Source organism: Ambystoma mexicanum, chromosome 4q, assembly GCF_040938575.1.
Source record: "Ambystoma mexicanum isolate Mex_15411 chromosome 4q, UKY_AmexF1_1, whole genome shotgun sequence".
Taxonomy (NCBI): domain Eukaryota; kingdom Metazoa; phylum Chordata; class Amphibia; order Caudata; family Ambystomatidae; genus Ambystoma; species Ambystoma mexicanum.
The window spans coordinates 106,009,827-106,016,328 of record NC_090928.1 but is presented as its reverse complement, the minus strand read 5'-3'; the positions used below and the strand labels follow the sequence as shown (position 1 = coordinate 106,016,328).

At 45.7% G+C, this 6,502-nt stretch overlaps 1 long non-coding RNA gene across 1 annotated transcript; it reads right to left on the bottom strand.

The window, feature by feature from the left end:
* Window positions 1–708: 708 nt before the first annotated feature.
* LOC138467504 (uncharacterized) lies at window positions 709–6,018 on the bottom strand. The gene is made up of 3 exons (XR_011268103.1): window positions 5,868–6,018; window positions 2,040–2,190; window positions 709–1,197 (listed from the first exon to the last, which is right to left on the bottom strand). It is a non-coding gene; the product is annotated as an uncharacterized lncRNA (long non-coding RNA).
* Between the last annotated feature and the right edge of the window lie 484 nt (window positions 6,019–6,502).

Below are 6,502 nucleotides of genomic sequence, written 5' to 3'. Positions count from 1 at the left end.
AACAATCCACTAAAAATCCAAAAACAATCCAATCCCCAAACAATCCACTAAAAATCCAAAAACAATCCAATCCCCAAACAATCCACTAAAAATCCAAAAACAATCCAATCCCCAAACAATCCACTAAAAATCCAAAAAGAATCCAATCCCCAAACAATCCAGCAAAAATCCCAAAACAATGCAATCCCCAAACAATCCTATAAAAATCCTAAAGCAGTGCCATCCCTAAATAAATACAAAAGCAACGGATTACATCTGGCTTCCTTTTGGCTAAATGTACCCTCGTAGAGATCCAAAAGCAATGCAATGCAATCCCCAAATAAACCTTTTGAAATCCAAAAGCAATTAATGTAGTCACCAAATAATACTTTACAAATCAAAACAACAAAGCAATCCCAAAAATATTCTTTAACAATATAGGCATTGTTTCGGTTTATGAGCTGGAAATAAATTTAGGAGTTTTAACAAAAATAATGTTTACTATAATCCTGAAAAGAAATGCTTAAAAACACATTTGGTGCACCTTGTTGAATTGGGCTTTAAAAGCGTCACTGTGGCTTAATTGCTGCCCATTTCAGAGAGTTGCATTTTGAATTGCCTTTAGAACAATAGTGATGACTAATTAGGTCACAGTCATTTAGGTAAAATGGCCATGAAAGTCAAGACCATGTAATGGCATATAAACTATATTTAAAAAGAAGCGACACGTTTTTTTTTCCCCGACTATATTTATTAAAAAGAGGCAGAGGTTCAATCGGACACTGTGTACATAGCACAAAAACACAACTGTAGCAATCCCAAACACGGGTGCTTCACAATTTAAAAATAAAGGGTGAGAGGGGACCCAGAACCAGTCAGGTTCGGTCCAGCCCAGGGAGCAAGGGTGATAGGGGACACGGAACCAGTCCAGGGGTGTCACACGAGTATACAGGCCCAGCCTAGGGAGCAAGCGAGTCCGGTGGGGACCAGCCCAGGGAGCAAGGTTGAGAGGGGAAAGAGAACCAGTCCAGGGAGTCACACTAGTATCCAGGACGAGGCAAAAGAGCAAGGGAATGTGGAACTACACTTGTGTAGAAAAGACGAGGTTTGGCTCCTTCTTCATCCGGTAGTTCCCAATTTTGTGTTGGAGGGCTTTTCTGCACTCGGATGCAGAGAGTACTGGAAAGCCCATTTCCCTGGCTTTAACATGGATACATTCTGAAACGCAAAAAAGATTTGTGTAAAAAGTTTGAAAAGAGCAAGCAAAGTACTTTTTGGTTGACACATGGCTGTGAGAAATAAAGCATAGGCAATTTTCACTGTACACCCTCTAATGTGCTTTCGTAATTCGAATTACTACATTTCTCAAAGCTGTAAATCTGGTTGAAACCATGGCAATTCCTTAGAATTTAATATAGATTAGTGTCACTTCCCCAGGAAGTGGCTCTCCGTTTATCTTCTTTCCATAATTGGTATATTGTGAAGAAATTACCAATCTCGTGTTTCCCCCATGGACAGTGCATTGGTAAAGGAGCCATACAAGCAAAACAAATACACAGGGTTTGAAATTGAGCGGAGCTGGGGGCTATTTAGCCCTGTTTGTAGCCTTGAAGAGCCTGGTTAGCTTTACACCATGCTTACCAGGAGCTAAATTTGGCTCCCGGGCCAACTGATGCCGATATTATATACCTATGGGAATTTAACTATGTGCGTGCTTGCTTTTGTAACAATCTAAAAAAATAACATAGGACACCACTATGACATTTGAAGCTTAACGGGTCATAAGTAATGGACAAAGCAATATGTTTGCATGTGGGCATATAATGAGTGATGGACAATAACCGGTTAATACATGAGCCACAGTATTTGAGCTACCTTTTCCCACCCTCTGACACAGTCGTCTAGAAGCCCTATGGCTTCATAGGAATGTTGGGGAGGAGGGTTTGAGATTGGGGTGGAGACACAGAAGCCTACAACCGATAGTATTTGGATAGAGAAAAAGCATTTATTTATTTCATAAGGGCACAAACCAACTTTTGGTTAACTCCAATGGCACTTACCTCTGATGCAGTTGATGGACCAGGGTTGGGATTTGTATCGGGAAAACTTTTTCTGTGGCTCCTGTCCGCCTCCTCTATATCCACTGAACGGCCAGTTCCAAGCAGTGCTCAACTGCTACCTGCTGACAGGAATCCACTGTGTCCCAGTATGCTGAAATAATAGCACAAATATTAATATTACACATTTTAATACAGTACGCATTCTAATGACAATTACCAAGACCCGGAACCAGCGCAGGGAGCCAGATGGGTACCCAGACACAGCCCAGCAAGTAAGGAAGTTTGTTAGGAAACCACCCATGGAAGTGTCTCGGGCAGGTGCCAGTCTTACCTGAACTTCTGAAATGGTGAACACCTAGGCACACAAAGCCAGTAGGCGTTTGGTTATTTGCCGAAATATTGACTGCCCATGGTCATTTTAATCCCTATGGCCATTTACACCCAGATCCTGCCCCTCCCAAAATACCTCCTTATGGGAACTTTGAGCTCACTTTAATCAAGCCTTATCAGACTTTGCGCTTAAAGTGCCTGCGCTTAAAGTGCCTGCCTGTGATTTTCAAAGCAGTATTCTAAGAGTTAATTACTTAATTGGAGTTGTAAACCCACTACTGCTGTGATAAAAAAAATGTCTTAACCAGGTCTGCCTTCAGCCACAAAGCAGTTCAACGAAGCAACTGAACAAGTCTGGAAGTGTTAAGATGAAAAAAGTAGGATATACCCTAAAGTATGGGTGCATAACATAAGGCCCGCGGGCCAGTTGCGGCCAGCCATGCCGTTTTGTCCGGCCCGCCAGCAACAAAGACTTTCCTAATGGAGGGCGGCCGGCAAGCAGTATCGGCCCCCTCCATTAGGAAAGTCTTTGTTGTCTTCCGAGCGTGTGTGTTTGTTGGATCTTTGTGCTGCTTGTATGTTGAGATCCGGGGGTGGGGTGTGTGTCGGGTCTGCCTGAATGTTTGTTTTTGTGTGCAAGTCCAGTGTATGTTGAGATGCGGGGTTGGGGTGTGTGTCGCGTCTGCCTGAACGTGTTTGTGTGCAAGTTCAGTGTATGTTGAGATGCGGGGTTGGGGTGTGTGTCGGGTCTGACTGAATGCGTTTGTGTGCAAGTGCAGTGTGTGTCGAGATGCGGAGGGGGTGTGTGTGTCGGGTCTGACTGAATGTGTTTGTGTGCAAGTTCAGTGTATGTTGAGATGCAGCGGTGGGGTGTGTGTCGGGTCTGCCTGAATGTGTTTGTGTGCAAGTGCAGTGTGTGTTGAGATGCGGAGGGGGAGTGTGTGTCGCGACTGCCTGAATGTGCTTGCGAGTTTGTATGGTGAGTTGGGGGTCTGTATGCTTGTGAGTTTGTGTGCTGAGTTGGGGGTGGGAGTTCGGGTCTGTATGGGTGCATAGTGTATTGGTGTATGCTTGTGGGTTTGTGTGCTGAGTTGGGGGGTGGGGGGGTTCGAGTCTGTATGGGTGCATAGTGTATTGGTGTATGCTTGTGAGTTTGTGTGCCGAGTTGGGGGGTGGGGAGTTCGGGTCTGTATGGGTGCATAGTGTATTGGTGTATGCTTGTGAGTTTGTGTGCCGAGTTGGGTGTGGGGGGGTTTGGGTCTGTATGAGTATGTATGCATGGTGCATGCTTGGTGGCATGGGGCATAGTGTTTGGTTGAGGGGTGGGTGTCATGCGGCATAGTGTTTGGTTGGGGGTGGGGGGGCCATGGGGCATAGTGTTTGGTTGAGGGGTGGGGGAGCCATGGGGCATAGTGTTTGGTTGAGCGCCATGGGGCATAGTGTTTGGTTGAGGGGTGGGGCCAAGCCTCCCGCCACGCCTGCTGCGCCTACCGCCCCGCCCACATTTACTTTTCAGCCCACTATAGCCATCATGTAAGGTACTTTTGGCCAACTGTCAAAATCAGTTGTGCACCCCTGCCCTAAAGAATAACCATTTTACTCAAATGTATGTTGCTTTATAACTACTTCTGCTGTTCAAATACAACATTGTGCTTTTGTCAGGCTGATCCAACAAACTGAGCCAGGATAATAATAATAATAATAATTTAGCATTTATATAGTGCTACGAACCCTCAGGTATCCGAGTGCTGCTTATTATTACCCACGGTGTGTGGTGCTCATTTATCGACCTCGGAAGGATAAAAGGCTGAGTTTGGGGCTGCCGGGATTCGAACCTGCGTCAGCAGGCTCTGCACAGATGTCAAAGCGACTGCGGTTTGATCAATCATCTCCACCAGCTTTTCAGAGGTGCTGGGCATTCAGTGGAATGGACCTGGTCGTGAAATGGCACCATCAATGTGCAACCGCATTCATGTGCCATCGTTCAGGCCATTTGCCAAAAAAAATTGCAAAGACGAAAGCAAACCAGCCATTGCTAAGTGCTGAAGACAGACATGTTTACATTCCAGTGGTTGCGAATGTGCATGTTCCATGCCACAGGGGGGGGTCTTGCAACAGCCGATTAAGGAAAGCAGAAGGCAATATTTCTAAGGCATCTGGCAAGGGAGAGGCAGCCATGAATGTAGAGCATCAACAGGGAAGGGAAAGATGATTCAAGGGGAGATGGACCACCACGGCGCCTGCCCATTTTGCCCCATTTATCTATGGGGGCGCACTCCCAACACCCACAATTACTTAATTTTCCCCTACCCCAAACCCCATAACAAAAATGCAGCAAAAAAACCTGGCAAAACGGCCTTTCACCAAATGCAGTGAAACAGCTGTGACCAACTACACCCAGATGATGGCACACGATGTAGAGCTAATGTGTACTGTGTGAAACGCCTCAGGTTATCCTTGTGGCTATCTTTCCAAACCACCCCCCCCCCCCCCACTTATTGTCCCATTCAAGTGCAGGCTCCCAAGTTAGACCTGGGGAAAAAGGGGCTACATATGCACGAACTTTCTTAATCTGTATGAATTTCTTAGAGGACAGCCAAATGCGGGTAAATTGAAAGGGATGTGGTCGTTTTGAATACAGTCGTGGCCTCAGTGAGCTTTCAAAATGCACAGTTGGGTCAACATATTCATTAAATTAGCCCCCCCCCCCCCCCATCGAACCCCACAGATGCTGCTCTAACTGCACAGCTTCCAAAGTAGGATTTACGACTGTAGGCTCCTTTTCTTTGAGGTGCCACCCATGCGTCATGTCCTATACAACGGCCCCTCTCGAAAACTCAGCTGGTTTTGTGATAAAGTGCAGTTGTGCCAGTAAATCAACTGCAGTAGGTCTAGGCGCGCCCACTGCACCCCTTCCCTCCCACACTGCCTATGATACACATACACCCAATCCCAGCTCCGAGTACAATTGCAGCTGCATGGTACGTTGATGTGTTTTGGACTGAAACTCCCAAAAGCCATAGCTGGCATATATGACGCTGGATCATTGAAGTCGTATGAAAACAATGGAGCACAATGTTGCAGACACGTGTGTATATTATATGTTCTCCTGTAAAGCTCTAGCCTGCTTGAATATCACTTGTAAAGCAGGTTAGAGCTGCGCCGTGTGAAAGTAATGAAATGTGCCAGCAGCCTGTTATCCAGGGAAGGAAAACATCCCGGTGTCCTGCAGATAAACGCACTGTGCCGGCCTTTAGGAGAACATATGATATACACCAAGGGTCTGCAACAGTGCTCCCTGCTTGGAGGCTCACGGAGAAATGGCGTCGCTGGTCCAAGGAGGCGGATGGGGGCGCTGGACGTGGGGAGCGCGCACTGCAAAGGCAGAGTCTGCCTCATAAATCAACACAACCTGTGTGGCTCCCGAGAGACACACTCCTCACTATGCAAAAGGCTCACTCTGAAATAAAGCCTAAAACGTGTACATCAGCTCCTTACCCAATGATTCTGGCTTTGTTTATCGATCCCAGCAGCATGATCCACGCTCGAATCTCGTCCGCCATTGCTCAGCTGGTGTCCAGTGTTCCCAGGTGGAAGGAAAAAACGCGCTGCATCGCCGTACGAAAAAAGCCCAAAACAAGCTGACCCACCCAAATTAACCGAAAAAAGCAAGCGCACATGTAAACGCCTTGAGTGGGTTTCAAAAGTAAGAAACAGCACAATTCAGAAACATAGAGAAAACACACATATACTAAGTTAAAATAAAAAGTAGTGTTAGTGGCTTGTTTTTACTGAGAAAGAAGTCAGTAAAAAAATCCCCAAAACTCCTGCAGCCCAAGACAAACAAATCGTTGCTTGGAAAAAATCCCCCAAATCCAAAATAAATGGAAAAAAAATCTGAAGCTTGAAAACTTTTAAATAAAGACACAATTCTCTCAGGTGTCACTTTGAACATTTCTCAAAACTGCCATTTTCTAATTTCTGAGCATTTCTCAAAACTCTGCCATTTCTGACTTACAAAAGTGTCTTTATGCTTTCAGTAAATCAGAAAAGTGGTACAGCCATCTGGGAAATGTGCAGCTTACATAGGAAAGACTTGCACAATAGATGTTAACGATACCTCACAGGCACCG